Source organism: Psammomys obesus, unplaced genomic scaffold (assembly GCF_907164565.1).
Source record: "Psammomys obesus unplaced genomic scaffold, mPsaObe1.curated_primary_1811, whole genome shotgun sequence".
NCBI classification, from domain to species: Eukaryota; Metazoa; Chordata; class Mammalia; order Rodentia; family Muridae; genus Psammomys; species Psammomys obesus.
In genome coordinates this window covers 4,685,725-4,707,610 of record NW_026594083.1, presented here as the reverse complement: position 1 = coordinate 4,707,610, position 21,886 = coordinate 4,685,725, and positions in this window count along the sequence as shown.

Here is a 21,886-nt window from a genome sequence, read left to right as displayed (position 1 = left end):
TATCTATCTATCTATCTATCTATCTATCTATCTATCTATCTATCTATATATCTATCTATCATCTATCTTCATCATTCATATATCATCTATCTCAGTTCATAGTTTTCACTACAGTTAAGACACTCACTGTTGAGAAATACAGCTCTGCATATGAAAGCTAAACAATGTCCTTCAGAAGAACTGCCATTGTAGACTATCTTCAGAAAGAAGACCTTGAATCAATACCCATAAAAGAAAAGTTGATAAATTAGACTATATTTAGAATATATGTTCATCAAAGCACCATTTAGAGAATTAAAATCAATCTCAAGACGGGTAGAAAATATTTTCAGATCAATATTAGCAAAGTCATAGCAGACAGAGAATTTAAATGGACAAATGAGCAGGTGGTCAGGACACGTGATGTTAAAATAAACAATTACTTGTAGATCCCTCCAAAGAATGGAGACATAAAACAGACAATGCCCAATGTTTTAAGATACTAAAGGAAGCACACGATAGTGCACCTTCTTTGAAAAACTAGTTGTAATGTTCATTTAAGTTGAAAATACATATATCCTGTGGCCCAAAGTTTACATATTTATGACCTATATGCATATATTCATCAAAAATATTTACAAGAACACTAATAGTAACATTACTCATAATAGACAAAATCTAGAAACTCCTCAATTATCCATCATTTACAGAACTGACGTTATATAATAGTACAATTGCATTATGAATCATTATATAGTAATATGAATGAGCAGATGAACATGGATACATCACAAGAACACGGCTTCAAATGAAAGAAGCTAGAGGCAAGAAGCATGCACTATATAATGGCATTATATAATGTTTAGACATAGGCAAACATTCCCCATAATGCTACAAGTATTCATAGCATTTATATTTTGAATAGCGAAATAACTGGAAGAGGAGACAAGAATAGTTAGTTCTGGGATGTTTTTTGTACTTTTTTATTTGCAGTGAATGTTGGTGTTGTGAGTCTGTCATATTTCTGAAGTAACTGGAAGAGGAGAAAAGAATAGTGGGTTCTGGGATATTTATTGTATTTTTATACTTGCAGTGACTAGTGAATGTTGGTGATGAATGTGTCATATTTCTAAAGTAATCAAACTTACCTTGACTTTGGATTATATTTGGATTAGTTATTGTTTATCAAAAGACTACTTATTTCTCTGTTCATTTCCCCCCTATGCTGTGTCTTGCAGACAGCAAATAGGTGTATCAGTTTGTTGTCATCTTCCAATCTCTGCATTTTGGTTGGAGTGACTAGCCTATCTATATTTAGTATAAGTGACTGTGAAAACATATCTGGGATTTTACTAGTAAATTTCTATGTCTTCAGACTTTTTTCTCTTTTATTCCTGTATATTGTTTTACTTTGTATTACTTATTTTTCAGTGTTATTTTAATTCTGTTGTCATTCTAATTGTCTATTTGAATTTTTCTAGTGGTTTCTCTGAAGATTAACAGGGTAAGTTTATAATTATGCAGGTTAGAAAAGTGTCCTATTAATGTCAGCACTGAAGCTGCCCTCACATAGGTCTGAATTTGTAGCATTGATATCAAATAAATAACACCTTGATATACAATGTATTCCAGATTATATTCTCCTGCATTATAAACCCACTAGTAGAATTTTACAGTTTTCATTTTATACAAATGAAATGAAAGAAGAAAAAATTTAAAAACACAAAACACAGGTTGCCTCCTATATTTACCTATTAATTTACTTCAGCTGATGCCATTTCTTCATGTGCATCAGCTGACCATCTAGTGTACTTTCATTTCTGCCAAAAGCACCGTTTGCTATTTACTGTACTAATAGTGGAGAATTGCTAGTTTTTGCTTCTCTGAATGTGCCTTTGTATTAATACAGTAATTATTTTTTGAGCACTCCTTATGCTTTATTTTGATCACATTTCCTTTCTTTCTCAAAGTTCTCCCAGATCCATTTCCCTTTCACCCTTACCCAACTTTGTGTCCTCATTTTTGAAAACCCGGTGAGCTCAACTTATGTTTAATATACCTATATTTTTAGGTTTATAGCTATCACTGAGGAATGATTGAATTACCACAGACCACACCCTTAAAGTGAACCATCCTTATCCTAGACACTGTCAGGCTTCCTGAACTCCATCTCAGTCCATGCTGGGATTTTATTTGGCTTGAGGCTTTGAATTTTGCCTCCTAATGACTTAGCATCATGCTTATAGATTGTCCCCTCATAACATTAGGGCTTTTACTTCTCCCCTTGTTTGCTTTCTAAAATGTCCTCCAAAGTGCTCTTTGCTGGACCTCTGCAAAAATCAATTGTCCTCATGCAAATACATCTGATGATGTCATACTCAGCATTTTCCAGGTTGATGACTTGCTTTACCTCAAGGTCACCTTTGCTTGGAAAATAAAGGTGGTTCATTAAAGAAGGCCTCGATGCTGCTTCACCATATAATCTGTGAGCATAGTTGATTAACATAAATGGAAAAGTACATGGATATCCATATGGTTCCTGGAGGCTGCCCTGACCAGAGATATTCCCCAGGATCTCTAGTGGCAAAATGAGCCATGGACTTTAACACAACATCTGCCACTGCATAGTTATGGACACAGACATGGCTTTCAGGGGCAGCATAAGTTGGGACTTTACCACAGCCTCAGATGGCAAGGCTGGCTACTCACAGGAGGCTATTCATTTCCATCCTGGCATCTCCAGATCAATCTCTCTTCATAATGTTCAAACTGTTCCACTTCCCTTTCCCTCCTGTCTATCCACCACATCCTTACACACTGAAGGTGGGCCATGCGGCTGGCAGGCCTATGGGTGACCTCCTCTGTGCATGCTGTATTCATGGCACCTAGTGGGCCGCTAGGTGTTTGCAGCCCACCCCATGTGGCAGAGCTCCTGCCAGATCTGTTGACATCTTCCCCCTCCCACACTACATTGCGAGGTGGTAGGCAGGGCTCTGTGTGGTTGTGGCCACCAGTGAGCAAGCTTCAGGCTACACTGTGCTCTCTAGTACTTGGGGATGTTAATCAAGAGGGTTGATGGTATGCCTGGCCCTTGAAAAACAGAAATGAAATTAAAGCACTAAGTGTCCACATTACTGCCAGGGAGTGATGTAGGTAGTGAAAAATAAATTTTATCGTTATCTACAGTTAGTTAGCAAATAAAATTGTTAAATAATAGAAGAATTATCTTTATTTTCTCATTCTGTTCTGTATGTACAAATGTGAAAATTCACTCTCGGCAATGCTCAAGGCATGCAGTAGCTTTTAGAGATAATGAACCTGACTTTTCTAGAGTTTCTCATCTCCAGATACACTATTACTTTCACCTGTAAATACAAGATCTCTTTTCTTATCTTTAATCATTATTTATCTTCAATCATTATTAGTCTACTTTGCTAATCTAAATATTGATCAACACGCAACTAACATTTATATTATAGAATATTATAAATCTACTCAGGTTGATAACTAAAATCAACCATCACAACTGTATTTTTAAAAATTTATTTATTTTTTATTAATTACAGTTTATTCACTTTGTATCCCAGCTGTAGTTCCCTTCCTCATCTCCTGCTACTCCCACTTGCCCTCCCTCTTCTCCTCCCATGCTCCTCCCCAAGTCCACTGATAGGGGATTTCCTTCTCCCCTTCCATCTGACCCTAGTCTTTCAGATCCTTGATAAACAACTGTATTTTCTTTTAGTTTTATTTTTTATATTAATTGTAGTTTATTCACTTTGTATCCCAGCTGTAGCTCTCTCCCTTATTTCCTCCCAATACCACCCTCCCTCCCTTCTTCATATCCATGCCCCTCTCCAAGTCCACTGATAGGGGAGGTCCTCCTTTTCCATCTGACCCTAGCTTATCAGGTCTCATCAGCACTGGGTGCATTGTCCTCCTCTGTGGCCTGCAAGGCAGCTCTCTCCTCAGGGGTAGGTGATCAAAGAGCCAGTCATTGGTTCATGTCAGAGACAGTCCCTGTTCCCCTTACTAGGAAACCCACTGAGCTGCCATGGGCTTTTTTAAAGAATACCTTAATGTTACTATAGGACCAACAACTCATGCATGACAGCTTTGGGATTTTAGCAATGATAACCTGGTATTAGATCTAAGTTTTATAACAAAATAATCCCCAAGTTCATTTTTTTCATCTGTTTATGAATCAGCATCTGTTTAAAAAGAGAGTGTGGATAAGAAAGCGTTTTTTTGCCTGTGTAGTAGACACCGCTTGATACTTCCTACTGTGACATCATTGCTAAGCTTGATTTGGATGTGGCTAACTGCAGTTCCCAGAAACAGCAGCCAATATACTTCAAACATTACAAAAGAAAACATAATCCAGTGCCCCACAGGCAGACGCTCCTGGGGGAACAGGGACTCCAGAGCCAGACACACCACACATTACCACTAGTACACACGTGTGCTACTGCACGTAAAGTCAGTGCACACATTTGTGGATGGAAGAAAGTACTGTGCTAGATGCTGAGGAGAGGGGAGGAGCCGTGGGAACTGAGTTGGGCAAGACATGATGAGGATTGAGCCCAGAGGGCAGTATCTGTGGCCATGATGGTAATTTTTAACTGTTCTCAGGAGACACGTCCAGGTGACTGATTTATGTACAGTTAGTTTTGGCATGCAATGTTTTTTATTTACTAGCAAGGTTTTTAAATATTAAAGTTAAAAAGAATCAATGTTGCATGCTTATGTCTACACATCTACTCAAACTGACCAAAGAACAGACAAACCATTTGAGTATCAGGATTATATAGTGATATTATGATTGGTAATATAGTTTTCAGAAAATTGGTAAATCTTTTCTGAAGAGAATTAAACCACTGTATTATATTTTATAAATCATTTGTGCATTTTTGTGATATAAATATGGCAATAACTAGCAGCACAGAAAGGAAATAAATCCAGGTAACTTTTAATATCTTTAATCATAAACCAACTTTTAAAACAAGATCAATGTTTAGAATCCTTTTTGCTCTGTGATTGAAAAATTGTCCCTGTCCTATCATTATTTCTTTTCTTACCTGTGAATGTAGGTGGTATCTATATTCCAACTTTCTGCTTTGGAGCTTGTACCTTCAGGCAGACGTGTAAGCACAGTTTTTCAGGGAGCTAGTTCTCAGCTTGCTAGACTCCATTTCTTTTTGACAGACAAGAAATTTGATTTTTATAATGAAGGGTAAGTGATAAAATGTATTGTCTATAAAAGATTCCAATAGAGATAAGGGCAGGAGTGTAAGAGCAACGGCACTGCAGATTAAAACAGAACATCAGAATTAGGGACATGTGAGATGAGAGGGGCTTCAGTCTACATGTGCATCCTGCTGAATACACAGTGAAGGCAAAAATTAGTCCTGGTGTGTTTCATGCTCGGATCAGTTTCCTCCTGATGGCAATCATGTGGGCTGCCTAACTGACAGAGGCATGGCATAATAAATGTGACACTTTTCTGTTACTTCCCATGAGAGAGAGATGATGTTGGGGGCATAGTCTCCCTGGTTTTTCACCCACCTGTGTTTAGAACAGGATGCTGACACCAGTCACAGACCCCAGGCAGGGAGCTAACAAGGAGAAACTAGAAATTGTGACCATGGACGAGATGCTTTCGTCCTGAGCAATGGTGAAGAGAAAGATTTTTTCACAAAGTATAACATTCCTGTCTTCATTTTGGTTTGTGAGTATTTTATTGAGTATTTTTGTATCAATGTCCATAAGAGAAATTGGTCTGAAAGTCTTTTTCTTTGTTGGGTCTTTGTGTGGTTTAGGTGTCATGGTTACTGTGGCCTCATAGAATGATTTTGGTAATCTTCCTTCTGTTTCTATGTTGTGGAATAATTTGAGGAATATTGGTATTAGTTCTTCTTTGAAGGTCTGGCAGAATTCTGAGCTGAAACCATCCAACTCTGTCTTGTTTTTTTTTTTTTTAATTTTTATTTTTTAATTTTTTTTGGCTGGAAGATTTTCCTATCTATCCCAGTTCATCAAATCTCAACAGGACTGAGCATGTCCTCTTCCCCTGTGGCCTGGCAAGGCAGTCTCACTGGGGATTAGTGACCAAAAACCTAGCAAGTGAGTCCATGTCCAATGCAGTCCTCACTTACCTTACTAGAGGAAGCAAAGGAAGCATAAACTACCCATCTGCTACATCTTTGTAGGGAGCAGAAAGCTGGTGGGTATGGTTTTAGTCTGGTGGGTATGGTCTCAGTGGAACATGATTCTCAGGGAATTATCCACAATTCTCCTCAGATATGTGGTCTTGAGGCCCAAAGGACTCCTCAGGACCCAGCAGAGAGGCTCTCCTGTCATCAGGATAAGGCCAGAAGACAGCCTCCCTTCCACTGGCTTTCTTGAGGTTAATGAGCTGCAGCTGCCCAGACACTGTGCTTGTTGGGTGCACATTTTTGAGAACCTTTGAGCCCAGAGGTTCTGGTTGGTCTCCTTAAGGAGAAGGGCTAAGCTTTGGAGCAGCAGCTGTGGTTGTTTCCATGGATACTGGTCATCCGGAGGCCCGAGGTTGGATCCTCCCTCCTAGTACCCAACTGGAGAGGTATTCATGAGAAGATGGAGTCAGGCTGGTGGTGCCAGATGTTGAGACCTCATGGAATTAACTGGTTGGACCTGAGGTTGGACCTGCCCATTTCTCTCACCCTGGGCTCTCTTTTCACCTGAGAAACACAGATGCCAAAATTTTGGGGCCCTCATCCTGGCCTGTTGGTCATTCTGCAATCGTTGCTGTCCTGCTGATCAGACACAGTGTGCTAATGATGCTAACATTTTGAATCTATGAGTTCCTTTTTGTGTTTGTCAGCCTTTAAGTGTGGTTAATATGCCCACTGAAACTGCATTGAAGAAAAATATTTTTCTTCCTTTGAAAATGTGTGTCAACTGCAGATAACTTCTTGGTTTGGGGTGGGAGATTATAACCACTTCCTCCTGTTAATGATGAAACCTTGTCTGGATTGAATCTATGCAGGCCGGGTGAACGCTACCACATTCTCTGTAAATTATCATGTGCATCGGTCCTGTGGAGTCTAGAGGAAAGTCACTCTTCATCTCTGGCTCTTACGAAGTCTTTCTACCTCCTGTTTGCACATCTCTTTGAACCCTGAGGAGGGTTTGATGAAGACATCCCATTTAAGACTGAGTGCTTTAACTCTATCAGTGTCTGCATATTACCCAGTGTGTGCCTTGGTGTTAGTTCACATCTACTGCAAGATAAACCTTCTATGATGTTTGCGGAATACTTATCTCTGGGTATAGCAGAATTTCATCAGGAGTCATTTATTGCTGCTATTTATTTATTTATTTATTTATTTATTTATTTATTTATTTAAGCAGAACAACAGTATTCCATTTTCTCCAAGGACAATGGCCTGTCGAAGTATCAGGTTCTTGGCTACTTAAGCAATGTCAGGCATGGGGTCAATCTCATAGAATGGGCCTTAAATCCATCAGACAGTGGTTGGTTTCTCGCAGAACTTTTGGGCCACTGTGATATCGGTCTATCATGCAGATCCAAGGTCTGTACCTGGATTTGCACTTACGTTTCTTCTCTGGTGGCAGGCATAGTCCCTTCCTGTACCATGAACACTATTCAGTAGGGTGAAGGTTCTAGTTAGGCATCAGAACAACTTCTCACTCTTCAATGAGCTATACCAATGTGATCTTCAGCCATAATTAATCTGCCTTTAATCACACAAATTGTAGGACTTGCTTATCGAAAGAAGAAGCATGATTATGACACCTTATATTAGAGCTATATATTTCCCAGAAGCCACAGGCAGCAGTTGCCCAATATACACAAACTGATATTATGTGCAAAGAAGATCCACCTGCAATAGAATCGTGAATTATAATAAAATATCTGACTATTTTAGCTAAATAAGCCCAAGTTGTTGTTTTAAAAAGCTAAAATCCCATATTTCATTTTTACCAATAGACTCAGGAGCCAGATACTGAGTGAAAACCTATTAGCCCAGAGAGGCAGAGAAAGCACCCAGCTGATCTTCCTACTCAGCCAATTCTCAGAAGGAAAAAGCCAAAAAGCAAAAAGCCAAAAACCCCTTTTCTTCCCCATGTTGTCTTAACTATCCCTCTTTAATGTTCTTCCTTTCTGTTTAATCCCTGTCAGCTGGTTTCATGTTCTACTTCTTGACCTAGGGTTGACCTTATTTAGTTCTTGACATATAATAGGGTTGACCCATACCATAAGGACTTGTTTACAATAAACAGAAAGCTCTTGGGTTAAAGGTATGTGTTAGGGCTGAGCCACAGCAAATAGGAAACAGATCTTTACAGTTCACAATCTTGGGATTCAAATGGGATCAAAGATACTGCAACACCAAGCATCTAGATATTTAAGAAATATCCAGGTATTGAACTGGATTCTATACAGGCACCTGACGCATCATTGATGTATTAACAAGAAGATAAGGGATCTTTAATTAGCCGAGTAAATTAGGCTGGTGAACAAGCTGTTATATAGGTCCTAAGAAACTATATACACATTCTCTTTCCATTCCTTGTCTGGCATGTTGCCAATCCTTCTTTTGTCATTGACAAGTTTTAAGCATGTTGTTCTATCTGTCAGAGTAGGTTAAATGCAGGAACAAAGTATGAATCATGGATATAAAAGCATTCTCTATCCTATATCATGCATCTATCATCACTTGGACGAATTTCAAGCTCACTGCTATGGATGCTCTGTTTACAGATTTATTGGACTTTTAAATAACAATTGAGCAACTCTGCTGTTGCTGACGAGGCTTATAATGATGATTCACAAGAACTGCTATTTGCTTCTTTGTAGTTCCTTTTTGCACATCGTTCTTCCTAGATTAGCAAGCAGAAGGGATTGTAAAACCACAGGGGTATGGTTTAAATGGGATCATTCAAGAATGATTAACAGCAATTTCATGAAGGTGGAAAGTAAGATGCTCATTTCTGTGGAATGAAACAAATGTGTTTAGAATGATTAGTAAAATATATGTGAAAAAATGGAAAGATGTAGACACTCAGTTCTATTCAGGCAACAGTCATGTGAGGTATAAAAGTAATGCTTTCTCAAATTGACATCATTTAATGTTAACTTCCACTGGACTACAGGCAGGCAGCTGGCACAGAACACAAGCCCCGTGGTGTTTGAATGCTAGTCACCCCACTTAGTTAAAAGGCAGTTTATGTGATTTGTACTTTTCTTGAATTAAAAAAAAAATCTTATACAAGCTGTAGATCTCAAGCTTAACAATAGCATTTCAAGGAAGCCTATAATTTCTTTCATGGCTAATAAGACAGACAAGTGACTTACACTTCCATTTATCTTGCAAAATAAAGGCCATACATTCATCAATTCATTCATTCTACATACATTCCACTTCTGTGTGAGCCATGATCTTAAGTGTGGTGAGAAACACAAAAGAGTCTAATAAAATATTCTTCAGAGAGTGAGCAAGGCTCTCTGTCTTCAAAGCATGTTTGCTACTGTTGAGAGATTCTTGTTTCTTCATCAGTTAGGCAAACTGAGGGACAAACTCGGTGTTCAGACAGCTGCTATGGCAACTTACAAACAGACTTGAAACATGTTGCTTCTTCTGTGCTTAATTACCCCTGTGCAGAAGTAGTCACGCCCTAAGAACTTCCCTGAAAGTATTACACTAGGTCTCCTTAGCCTTTTCACCCAACAATACCCCATTAATCAACAGCTTCCAGAAAGGTGTGCTGATGCCTTGATATATGTGGACAAGTTTTTACTAGGAAGTGCCAGGGTTTTTCTTGAAAAACCTTGATATTAAAATTATGAGTCATGTAACAGTCAACATAGTCAACATATTATGGAGACCCTTTTAGAAAGGCAGGTCTCGGTTTCTCTTTCCAATCCAGTGACTAAGACACTGTTTTCAGAAATACCGTCTAGGAAGCATTGCATCAACTACGGAGGAATCAATGGATTAACAGCCTTCTCTTATGTACTTTAGTTCTGATTAATTAAGGCACAGTTGGAGAGAAGATGATTAGTGAGGTCTTAGGTCATGTAGTCAATTTAGGTCAGGGATTAAATTTTTCAGTGATGTTTCTGAAATGATTAGAGAAGTGGCAACATGGAGTCAATGCTAAAAAGAAATGTACTGAACAAATTTGTATGGCTTGCTCAGCATCCACTAGAGAGTTCTGTCTGGATAAACTGTATACTTGCTGAATATAGATCTTAAATACAAACCTAGCAACTCTACTCCTTTCTTAAGTTTGTGGAAACACTTTGTCTCCAACTCGAGAATTCTTATATAAATGCATATTATTCAGCCTGCAATAACTGACTGAATATTTGCAGTGGAGCCTTTTTCAGGAAGCTAGATTTTAAGACTGAAAAGCGTTTTCCTTGACTTCGTGGTGTTTGTAGTCTAATTCACTGTCAGTTACACAGAATAAACATTATAACAGATGTATCTATCACTGCAAAAAAATATTGAAAGAAGGAACCTGGATTCACCTGAAGTATATTGGGACTGACTCTACAGAGAGTAAAGCGAGGCTTAATGGATGCACAGTTCTTAGTTGGAATTTACTGACTAGTCTAGATTAAGGAAGCAAGATATAAGATACATTACAAAGCAATCTATATGAGGATTTTTACAGACAGAATAAGGAAAGTGGCATCTGCCTCTGCAGAACCATGCAAACAAACTCTCCTCATTCAGCTTCCTGTGCAGGAGTGTGTGCTTTATATCAGATAGTGTGGAACCCCTGAAGAAATGTGGGTAAAGTGTGACACAGTCAAGTGTGTGTATTTTAGAAAGCATGGTAAGCGAAAGGGGATGATAGCCAGAGTCTGAGAGAAAAGTCCAAAGGCTCTCATACTAGTTTATCATTCTGTAGAAAAAAATAGAAACTCAGACCATGAGACAGATGGGGGGGAGGAAGAAGGGGGAAGGGAGATGAGGAATGGTCTCTCCTGATTAAACTCAGATATGCACAAACTCATATCCAATCTTTTCACTTCCAACTTTCTCTCTACAAAGTCTAATTTCAGCAAAAACACTGGCAAGTCAGTTTACCTTTGCTTAGTATCTGACCATTCCTGCTCCCTGATTTCTTGTTCTCGGCCATGTTCAAGGAAATGAAAGGTCATAATGGTTTTCCTCCAGGAAACAGCCGCTGGCTTACAAGGTGGGGGTCGCTAGAATTCTCCCCTTAACTCCTACATTATCTCTTAGTATTCTTCATCTATTGACCTTAATCTTGTCTCTGGGCTTTCAATCCCCACCTTTCTTTGTTGTGGTTATAATTGGTTATAAATGATGGTCTTTCTGCTACCCAGAATCATGTTCCTTTTAACACATCAGCACTATGATTTACAAGCAGGAGTCACTGAGTCATTCCAAGAGAGAGAGACAGAGACAGAGAGAAGCAAAGTGAAGAAAATTCCTCGTGGTAGAATTGTTTTCAAAGTTCTAATGGATAATGATTTTTCATGGTCTTCATATAAAAGGAGCCAATGATAGGCCTAGCACTTATGTTGTCTTTGTTTGAGAACACAGAATACGATATTGAAATTTTCAAAATTGATGCCACCTGAAGAATCAATCCCTGACTAACAATTCCATAATCCGTGGAAGAGAGATTATCCTGTAAAGAGTTATGAAATTTGGGCTGCAACATAAGAGAGTTGACTATCTTACATTAATCAGTCAGTTATGATTGATTGGTTTCCTGTACATGGAAAGCTGATGTAAATAAGACATCTCTTATATGTAGACAGGGTCAATTTTATAGTATGATTTATGGAGCTACTTTAAAAGCCTCTGCTAGGGCTAGGGAAAGGGCTCAGTTCATAAAGCAATTGCTTTGCAAGTATGAGAACGTGAGTTTGTTCCTTAGAATCTGTGGTCAGCAAAGAAACAAACAAACAAAAAAAGCCAACCAAACAATCAAACTCCAGGCATAGTGGTCCACATTTGTAGGTACACCTTTGTGGATGTGGAGACAGGTATGTCTCTAGACTCAAGAGTGATGCAGCCTAGTGAAAAGGGCAAGCTTCATGTTAGAGAGAGATCCTGTCTCCAAAAAATAAGTAGATAGTGAATTGAACTTGATCTCTGGCCTCTACATTCATCCATACACATGCGCACACACGTAAAACCTTAAGTGTGTTCCAGTTGTCAGAATTGCACATGTGCTCACCGAGGGTGAGGAGCTGCTTCTGTCACTATGGTGTGGATACTCCTGGGTCTTGAAGCACAACATACTCAGACACAGAAAGTTGTCATCACACTGCGGACTATAGAAGGGAAAGTGAGGGTACAAGGAGCCCCTGGGAGCAGTGTAGTTCAACCAGAGAACATCAAGCAAGATGCTTACTGAGATCCAACTCCAAGTTCCTCTAGGTGTGACCCTCACACATTTCTGGAAATCTTATTGATATCCAGGTCAGACTAATCAAGCTTATGACAGATACCCAAACCACTTGTAGTACATTTGAGGTAATATTGGCCTGCAGATACTGCTATAAACAATGGACTAGGAAACCAGCAATAAGGTGATCAGAAAAACAGAGAGACCAGTTTCGCTCCTACCTGTCTTCTGTAGGAGTGAGTCACAGGGCAGAAAATTGAGGGTGGAGGGAGAAGTGGAAATTTTTGCCTATATACTTCCATTACACAATTGGAGATTATTTAACTATTTTAATAAAAGAAACTGGATCTCTTTGTGCGATATGTTTCATTTATAAAATAATAATTATTATTGAGTGTCACGTGTTTGTATGCATGTCCTAGTTAGGCTTTTTGTTGCTGAGATGAAACACTGTGACCAAATCAACTTGAGGAGGAAAGGGTTTATTTTAGCTTAGACTTCCAGTTAAAAATCTATCACTGAGAAGTCAGGACAAAAACTCAAACAGGGCCAGAGTCTAGAGGCAAGAACTGATGCAGAGGTCAAGGAGAAGTGTAATTTACTTCCTTATTCACCATGGGTTTCTCAGCTTGCTTCCTTATAGAACCTAGGAAACCAGCTCAGTGATAACATCTTCCATATGGTCTGGGCCCTCCTGCATCAACCACAAATTAAGAAAACACCCTACACCTGGATTATGGAGACAATTTCTCAGTTTAGATTCCTATCCGATGACTCTGGCTTGTGTCAAGTTGACATAAAACTAGCCAGGACAATACATGTAGAATGAGTTACAGCACACATGTGGAAAAGATGGCAACTGTGGAGTCTTTCCTTCTCTTACACCTTGACACCTTGATTAAATGGGTGAAACTCAGGTGCCAGGCCTGTGTGACAAGCACCATTACTGGAAGAGTAACCTCGGCAGTCCACAATATTTTATTTCTGTTAGCACTACCAACAAGTTATGAGAGGTGCCCTTGTGTTCCCACGGAAGCCTTCACTCCTCAGAAGGCAGGGGGCTACGGGCACTGTCCGTTTTATTATCTTTGTAAAAACAAATCATGAGGATATTTGAAAGACTTATAGTCAAACTGGAAATCTACAAGCCATGAAAAATTAAAAAGAAAGTGAACGCATTTGCAAAAGCAAAACAAAAAGCTGGAATTTTTCCAGAGAATTCTCATCTCAAAAGTACCTCTTTCTGCTCTGTAATGTTCTCAGCTGATTTTGTTTTGATCATTTTTAGACAACCTAAATAATTGCTCACATTTTTCACTTTCAATTGACACATCCTGATTGTTCTTACTAGCAAATGTTGAGCACAATCCAAGGTACGAGGCTGAAGTGAAGATATGGGTGGCAGCACTGAAGGGACAATTAAAAGATGTGTTCAAGTCATATTTATCACTGTCCCTTCCTGCATAAGAAGCGGTGATTTATTTTTAATGAAAGATTAAAATTTTACCGAACGTTGGCATTTTGGACAGCAACAAGGGAAACAAATGGAAATTCCATCTGGCTGGAGTTCAGCCTTAAAAACTTTTATTTGTCTCCTAAGGACAACAAATGCTTTGCCTGGGTCAGTATTTAGTTATTTAATATTTTAAATAGATTAAAAATATGTGGCTGAATACCATTTCTTGGCTTTGGAAAATTAAGCCGTTGGTTCTGTTCCTGCTGTATAGGAAGTTTCTGCTCTTGTTGGACAGAGTACAAAAAAAAAAAAAAAAAAAAAGAGGATTAAAGCTGCTGTCCTGGGTCCTCAACCTTGTCGGGATAACACAGAAATCTTTATCATTCATGTGGCCTAGGGAGTTCTAAAGTATTAACAATTTATCTAGCTTATGTATTATAAAAGCTATAAAGTATATATATTTAATACCAAACACCAAATGGAGCTATAATGCAAACAGCATATTGAAAATTTGATTGGTACAATTCCTGCTGAATGAATTAAACAGGGCATGTGCCTGGGAAAGCTGCTGTCCAATAAACTTGACAATACAAATCTCACCCAAAGGGGTGAGAAAGGAATTTTGGGAAATGTGCTACTTTGCAAGAAAGGTACTCTCTTTGATGTGTAAATATTTTCTCTTTCTGAAGAGCATAAAGCATAGGCTCTGGCTGATGTGCACACAAGTGTATGTGCTGGCGAGTGTGTGCCTGTGCATGTTGATCATAATATTCTTGGAGTTATTTCACTATTCCTTATCATTTGTCCAGAAGAAGAACAGAATTTAAGAGCTGGGTTAGAACAGGCCTCACAATGATGGCCGGAGGCACACTGTCAAAAAGGAAAGTTTGTTGTTCAGTGGCCTTAAATGCCTTTCCACTTCATCTCTGCTCTTCTTTCTTTTTCAAGCTCGCAGTACGCCTTGGCTGGGGGAGGCAGGGGAATATCTATTCATCATCATTTCTTATGAAAACCCAAAGGTTTGTTACAGGAAAGGGAAAGCTATTTCTGAATACATCCATATAATGAGCAGTTAGAAAGTCTCTCATAAAACTGCATTAATATTTGACAAATCTACTACATTTTCTTCAAGGATCATTATGCTTGCTGCATAATGACTATAATTTATGTTTTATGTATTATCAATAAATTAATATTGTTAGAAATATTATGGTTTTAAGGAAGTGCCTGCTAATCAAATTTTTCAAATTTCAAAACTAAAACAAAAATCAAGGTAAGTCATAAAAATAGATTGTTATTCATAAAATACAAAAAAAAACCCAAAAATAAAGCACAATTTTTCTCCATCACTCTATTTTTTTGTCTGTCTTCCACACCACCTTTTCCTCTTTCCATTTATTTTTGAAAATTAAAGAACATTCAAATGAATATAAAACAGTGAAGAGGAAGTTGAGTTTTATGTTGAAATTCAATTGTGGAAATCTGCTGGTAATGGAAGTAGTTTAGATATTCTTGCAGGCTTCAAGAGTGTGGCCAAAGATCCTCCTGTCTTAGACTCAGTCCTCTGCAGATTGTTTGGAACACAGTGTTCTGAGCCCTCCCACAGATCTTGAGTCAGATGGACCCTTTTCAGTATTTTAAACACAGCTCTCTATGGTTGTATTCATCATTATTTGAAAACATTTACATGATTCTATTGAATAACCAACTAGCCTTAGGTGCTTGACTCCGGGACAATGTCTCAACCTACGGATCTGTTCTCATTTGTGTCATGGAAAGTTTACAATATCATGTTCTTGTACAAAGCACTAGACATTGGTTCATCTCTTCTCAAATATCTGTGGCTGAACTGCTTAAGAACCAGAAAGACATGGCATTTTGCAGATTTCCCAGTCTCAAAACTTTGTTCAAATGTGTTATTTTGTGAGTCCAATGTGTCAGACATTCAAAGGAAATTATGACCTGTGCTGTGAAAGCATGATAACTTTATTTACCTAGTAGACTAATGAGGGACATTATCGTATTCAGTCTTCATAGCGTCTCCAAGAAGCAAACATGAAGAAAGGGCACGGCATCACAGGCGCAGCTGCATCATGAGGCATGCAGTTTAAGGTAAAGAAAGTATTGACCTGTTTATTATGTGATTACTTTGTTTTTCTGAATTCAGGGAGGTAAGGCCTTGACAACGTCTTTATAAGTAAATTGAATATTGATAAATGAGTTTTATACCATAAGAATGATTTATTATTCTGAGAGAAAGGCAAGATATTTGCTCAGACAAGTTTGTTTATAAAAATTGCCCCAATGTAAACAACAAAGTAACTTAGTAGTTCATTATCTGGTCTATTGGGGCAAGAATTTTTTGGAACAAATTGCAAGCAGTGTTAATGAAGATGGTTTCAGCTTTCACCAAGAGTTCCTAGGATCCAGAGACAGAGAGTCTCACTGCAAAAAAGAAAAGGAGATTCCAGAAGATATTTACTGGGATCTCTTTTATTTTATTTTCCCAGAGAAGATCATTTAACCAAGATGTGCCAAAAATGTAGGAAGAGACAAATAGTTCCGAGAACAGACATCGCAGTCGTTTCTATCCAGTGTCTGTGACAGGCAGTAATTAATCAGGCCTCCATCTCACTCATTCTGAGCTTTCTACATGATCTTTGCCAAGGTAACACGTTAGGCAACCATGTTCATTCACTTGTGCAGAGTTGCCATTCATGTCTCAATTTGCGGGACTGTGACAAGTGCTTGGTGACCACGAACAGGAAACATTCATCCATGACATTATTGAGAGAATTTGGAGCTAAGGAATTACAGAAAAGGACTGGGAAAGGGGCCGAGTAGGTGAAGTGCACACCCGGCAAGCGTAGGAACCCGAGTGTGGACCCCAGCACTACTGCAAGAACAGCCCTCTGTGTCCATATCCCCAGCAATGGGGCTGAGCGCTGGCTCACTGACAGGCGGACTCTTGGAGTTCACTGCTTAGCCTGTCTACGTACTTACTCAGCCTCACGTTCAGTGAGATACCCTGCCTCAAAAAAATAAGGAGGAGAATAGAAAAAGACACCCAGTGTTCACTTCTGCTCTCCACATGCACATACATACATGTACACATGCACTCACACGTGTATATGCACACACAGAGAAAACACATAAGAAAAAAAAAACAACAGAACTCATCTCGAGACACATAGTAATATGGATATGTGTTTGGTTCCGGTAAAACCAGAATGACTTTATGAATAAGTAAAAAGAGGTTTGTGTTAGGGGGATTGAAAGACCCCAGCCTCAACTAAGTTAAACATAGCTAATGCCATTTTGTGAGACACCACTGTTTTGTAAAACTCTGAAGGCCAGATGAGAAACTGGAAAATTACTGAGAAATCCTAGCTGTGTCACCCACTTGGGATATCTGTGGTCAGGCTGCCCCAGTCATACTAAAAACAGTTTGTGTTAATCACTCTCATAGATATCTGTGAAACTGTTTCAGCTAAGATAGGGAAAAACAAAATAACAGGTGGCGGGCCACATCAAGGGGTCATCCTACCCCCCTTGACCACCCAGTTCCTGGAATCTTGGTGCCCCTGCCAAACTTTGACGCAAATTGTGGTCTCGTGTAAACGTACCAATCAGCCCCCTGTAACCATGCCCTCTCGTTTCTGTACCAGTGCTACTGCCTCTAAAACCCTATAAAAACCCCAGTTTTTCCCCAAGCAGGCGCGCAAGGTCCTCTCGAGTGACCTTGCTGCCCGAGTACTCGTAAATCAAAATAAAAGCCTCTTGCTGTTTGCATCCGAATGGCCTCGTTGATCCTTGGGAGGGGGTCTCTCTGACGGAAGATACCCTCCGGGGATCTTTCAGGATAAGGTCTGGATATATGCGTAAGTGACCATTAAGATGAAACCAATGCATGCACACTTAGATGATAGGAAATAAACAATTATTATTATTTGAAAGTGGTAGTGAATGACAGCCATGTTTCCGGAGGATTATCAATTTGCAAGTGAATGAGAGATACAGTCCTCACCGAGAACATGCAGGTCACTTCAGACATTTAGGAAGAACATCTTTTTTAAAAATTATTATTAATTACACTTTATTCACTTTGTATACCCCCTGTGGTTCCCTCCCTCCTCCCTTCCCAATCCCTCCCTTTCTCCCCCCTCTGCATGCATGCTCCTCCCCAAGTCCACTGATAGGGAGGTCTTCTTTTCCTTCCTTCTGATCCTAGTCAATTAGGTCTCATCAGGAGTGGCTGCCTTATCCTCTTCTGTGGCCTGGTAATGCTGCTTCCCCCTCAGGGGGAGGTAATTAAAGAGCAGGCCAATCATTTCATGTCAGAGACAGTCCCTGTTCCTATTACAATGGAACCCATTTGGATACTGAACTGCCATGGGCTACATCTGTGCAGGGATCTTAGGTTCTCTCCATGCATAGTCCTTGGTTGGAGTATCAGTCTCAGGAAAGACCCCTGTGCTCAGATTTTTTGGTTCTGTTGCTCTCCTTGTGGAGTTCCTGTCTTCTCCAGATCTTACTGTTTCCCACTTCTTTCATAAGATTCCCTGCACTCTGCCCATAAGTCTCAGCATCTGCAATGATAGTCTGCAGGGCAGAGCCTTTCAGAGGTTCTCTGTGTCAGGCTCCTGACTTGTTCCCTCTTTTCTCCTTCTTCTGATGTCCATCCTCTTTGCCTTTCTGGATAGGAATTGAGCATTTTAGCAAGAGTCCTCCCTCTTGATTAGTTTCTTTAGGTGTACAGATTTTAGTAGGTTTATCCTATATTATATGGCTATATGAGTGAGTATATACCATGTGCATCTTCCTGCTTCTGGGATAGCTCACTCAGGATGATCTTTTCCAGATCCCACCATTTACCTGCAAATTTCATGATTTCCTTGTTTTTTATTGCTCAGTATTATTCCATTGTGTAGATATACCATAATTTGTGCATCCATTCCTCCACTGAGGGGCATCTGGGCTGTTTCCAGCTTCTGGCTATTACAAATAAGGCTGCTACAAAGGTTGAGCAAATGTCCTTATTGTGTACTTGAGCCTTTTTTGGGTATATGCCTAGGAGTGGTATAGCTGGATCTTGAGGAAGTGCTATTCCTAGTTGTGTGAGGAATCGCCAGATTGCTTTCCAGAGTGGTTGTACAAGGTTATATTCCCACCAGCAGTGAAGGAGGGTTCCCCTTTTTTTACAACCTCTCCAGCATGTGTTGTCTCTTGAGTTTTTGATCTTAGCCATTCTGATGGGTGTAAGGTGAAATCTTAGGGTCGTTTTGATTTGCATTTCCCTGATGGCTAATGAGGTTGAACATTTCTTTAAGTGTTTCTCTGCCATTCTATATTCCTATATTGAGAATTCTCTGTTTAGCTCTGTACTCCATTTTTTAATTGGATTACTTGATTTGTTGCTGTTTAACTTCTTGAGTTCTTTATATATATATTGGATATTAGTCCTTTGTCAGACATATGGTTGGTGAAGATCCTTTCCCAATCTGTAGGCAGTCATTTTGTTCTGACGACAGTATCCTTTGCTTTACAGAAGCTTTTAAGTTTCATGAGGTCCCATTTATTGTTTCTCTTAGAGCCTGTGCTGTTGGTGTTCTGTTCAAGAAATTGTTTCCTGTGCCAATGAGTTCAAGGCTCTTCCCCACTTTTTCTTCACCTTCATATGGAACAACAAAAAACCCAGAATTGCTAAAACAATTCTCTACAGTAAAAGATCTTTAGGAGGTGTCTCCATCCCCGATCTCAAGTTGTACTATAGAGCAACAATACTAAAAACTGCATTGTACTAGCATAGAAATAGACTGGTGGATCAATGGAATCGAATAGAAGACCCTGACATAAATCCACACACTTATGGACATCTGATTTTTGATAAAAATGCCAAACCAGTCAATGGAAAAATGACAGCATCTTTAACAAATTGTGCTGGTCTAACTGGATGTCTACATGTAGAAAAATGCAAATAGATCACCCTGCACAAAACTGAAGTCCAAGTGGATCAAAGACCTTAACATAAAACCACACACACTAAACCGTTTAGAGGAAGAACATCTTTTTTGAACAGATTATGACCGTTACAAGTGACTGCAAAGGAAGAGATACAACACAAAACAAAACAACACCAACAACAAAAACATTGCAGGAGTAAGTTACAAATAAGCATACAGAGGAGAAAAAAATAGAAAATGAAAAATACAATTAGGTTTTGTTTTACAATTTTATAAGAAAAATATCATTGCAGCAGTTACAAATAAAATGATTTTGATCAAAATTCAAAATGGCATGAGACGAAAATTTTGTAAGACACTTGATCATTCATAGTAGATAGATCTGGCTTTTCTTTGTTTAGTTTATCTTTCTTTCTCTTACTGTTTCATTGCCCTACATGGTTCTGTGAATGCAACATAGGTACACCACCCAGTCCTCCTGGTCAGGCTGCCATAGACCCACAGCTGAGTAACTACCATCTTACTGATAATCTGATCTTTAGGCTGAAATAAGTATGCATCTCGTATATGGTATTTATACAGTCTCAAAAAAGCAATTTAACATTTATTCTTCATTATTTGGCTTGTACAATGATAGCAATAACTTCCTTACAGGTTTTGTGTAAAAACTTTAAGTGCTCATTGACATAACAGACATTCAAAACTTTTGTCTGTAATAATCATCAGTCTAATGGCAAAGTTGAGAGGTAAAACACATGTAATAACCTGTAAAATCATGTGGTATATACCAAGAGGAAGGGAAAATTTGCACAGATACACTCTCTACAGGACTGGGACTCTGGAAAAGCAATCATAGTGGCTGGAGAAATACAAAGATATATTTGGGAAAAGTGGAATAAGAACTACTAAGACAAAAGGCCTGAGACAGAAATTAGGGAAACTACACCCTTCACAATAGTCACTAATAACATAAAGTACTTTGGTATGACTAATCAAGAAAGTGAAAGACCTGTTTGGAGAAAATGTCAAATCTCTGAAGAAGGAAATAGAAGAAGATATCAGAAGATGGAAAGATCTCCAATGTTCATGGATCAGTAGGATTAATATAGTGAAAATAGCCATCCTGCCTAAAGCAATCTACAGATTCAATGCAATTCCCATCAAAATACCAACACGATTCTTTACAGACCTTAAAAGAACACTTTTTCAATTTTAGATGGAAAAACCAAAAACCCAGAATTGCTAAAACAATCCTGTACAACAACAGAGCTTCTGGAGATATCTCTATCCCTGCTCTCAAGCTGTGCTACAGTGAAACAGTGATAAAAACTGTGTGGTACTGGCATAGAAACAGAATGATGAACCAAGGAAATAAAATAGAAGACCTAGAAATAAACCCACACACCTATGGATACTTGATTTTTGACAAAGAAGCCAAAAACATAAAAAAAAGAGAGAGAGCATCTTCAACAAATGATGCTACTCTAGCTAGATGTCTACATGTAGAAAAATACAAATAGATCCATATTTATCATCCTGCACAAAACTAGAGTCCAAGTGGATCAAAGACCTCAACATAAAACCAGACACACTAAATCTGTTAGAAGAAAAAGTGGGGAAGAGCCTTGAACTCATTAGCACAGGAGACAACTTCCTGAACAGAACACCAACAGCACAGGCTCTAAGAGCAACAATCAATAAATGGGACCTCATGAAACTGAAAAGCTTCTGTAAAGCAAAGGACACTCTTATCAGAACAAAACAACAGGCTACAGACTGGGAAAGAATCTTCACCAACCATATGTCTGACAGAGGGCTAATACCCAGATTATATAAAAACTCAAGAAGTTAAACAGCAACAACTCCTCCATTGCTGGTGGGAATGTAAACTTGTATAACTACTTTGGAAATCAATCTGGCATTTCTCTAACAATTAGAAATCGTGCTACCTCAAGATCCAGCTATACCACTCCTAGGGGTATATCCAAAATATGCTCAAGTATACAACAAGGACATTTGGTCAACCATGTTCGTAGCAGTTTTATTTGTAATAGCCAGAATCTGGGAACAACCCAGGTGTCCCTCAATG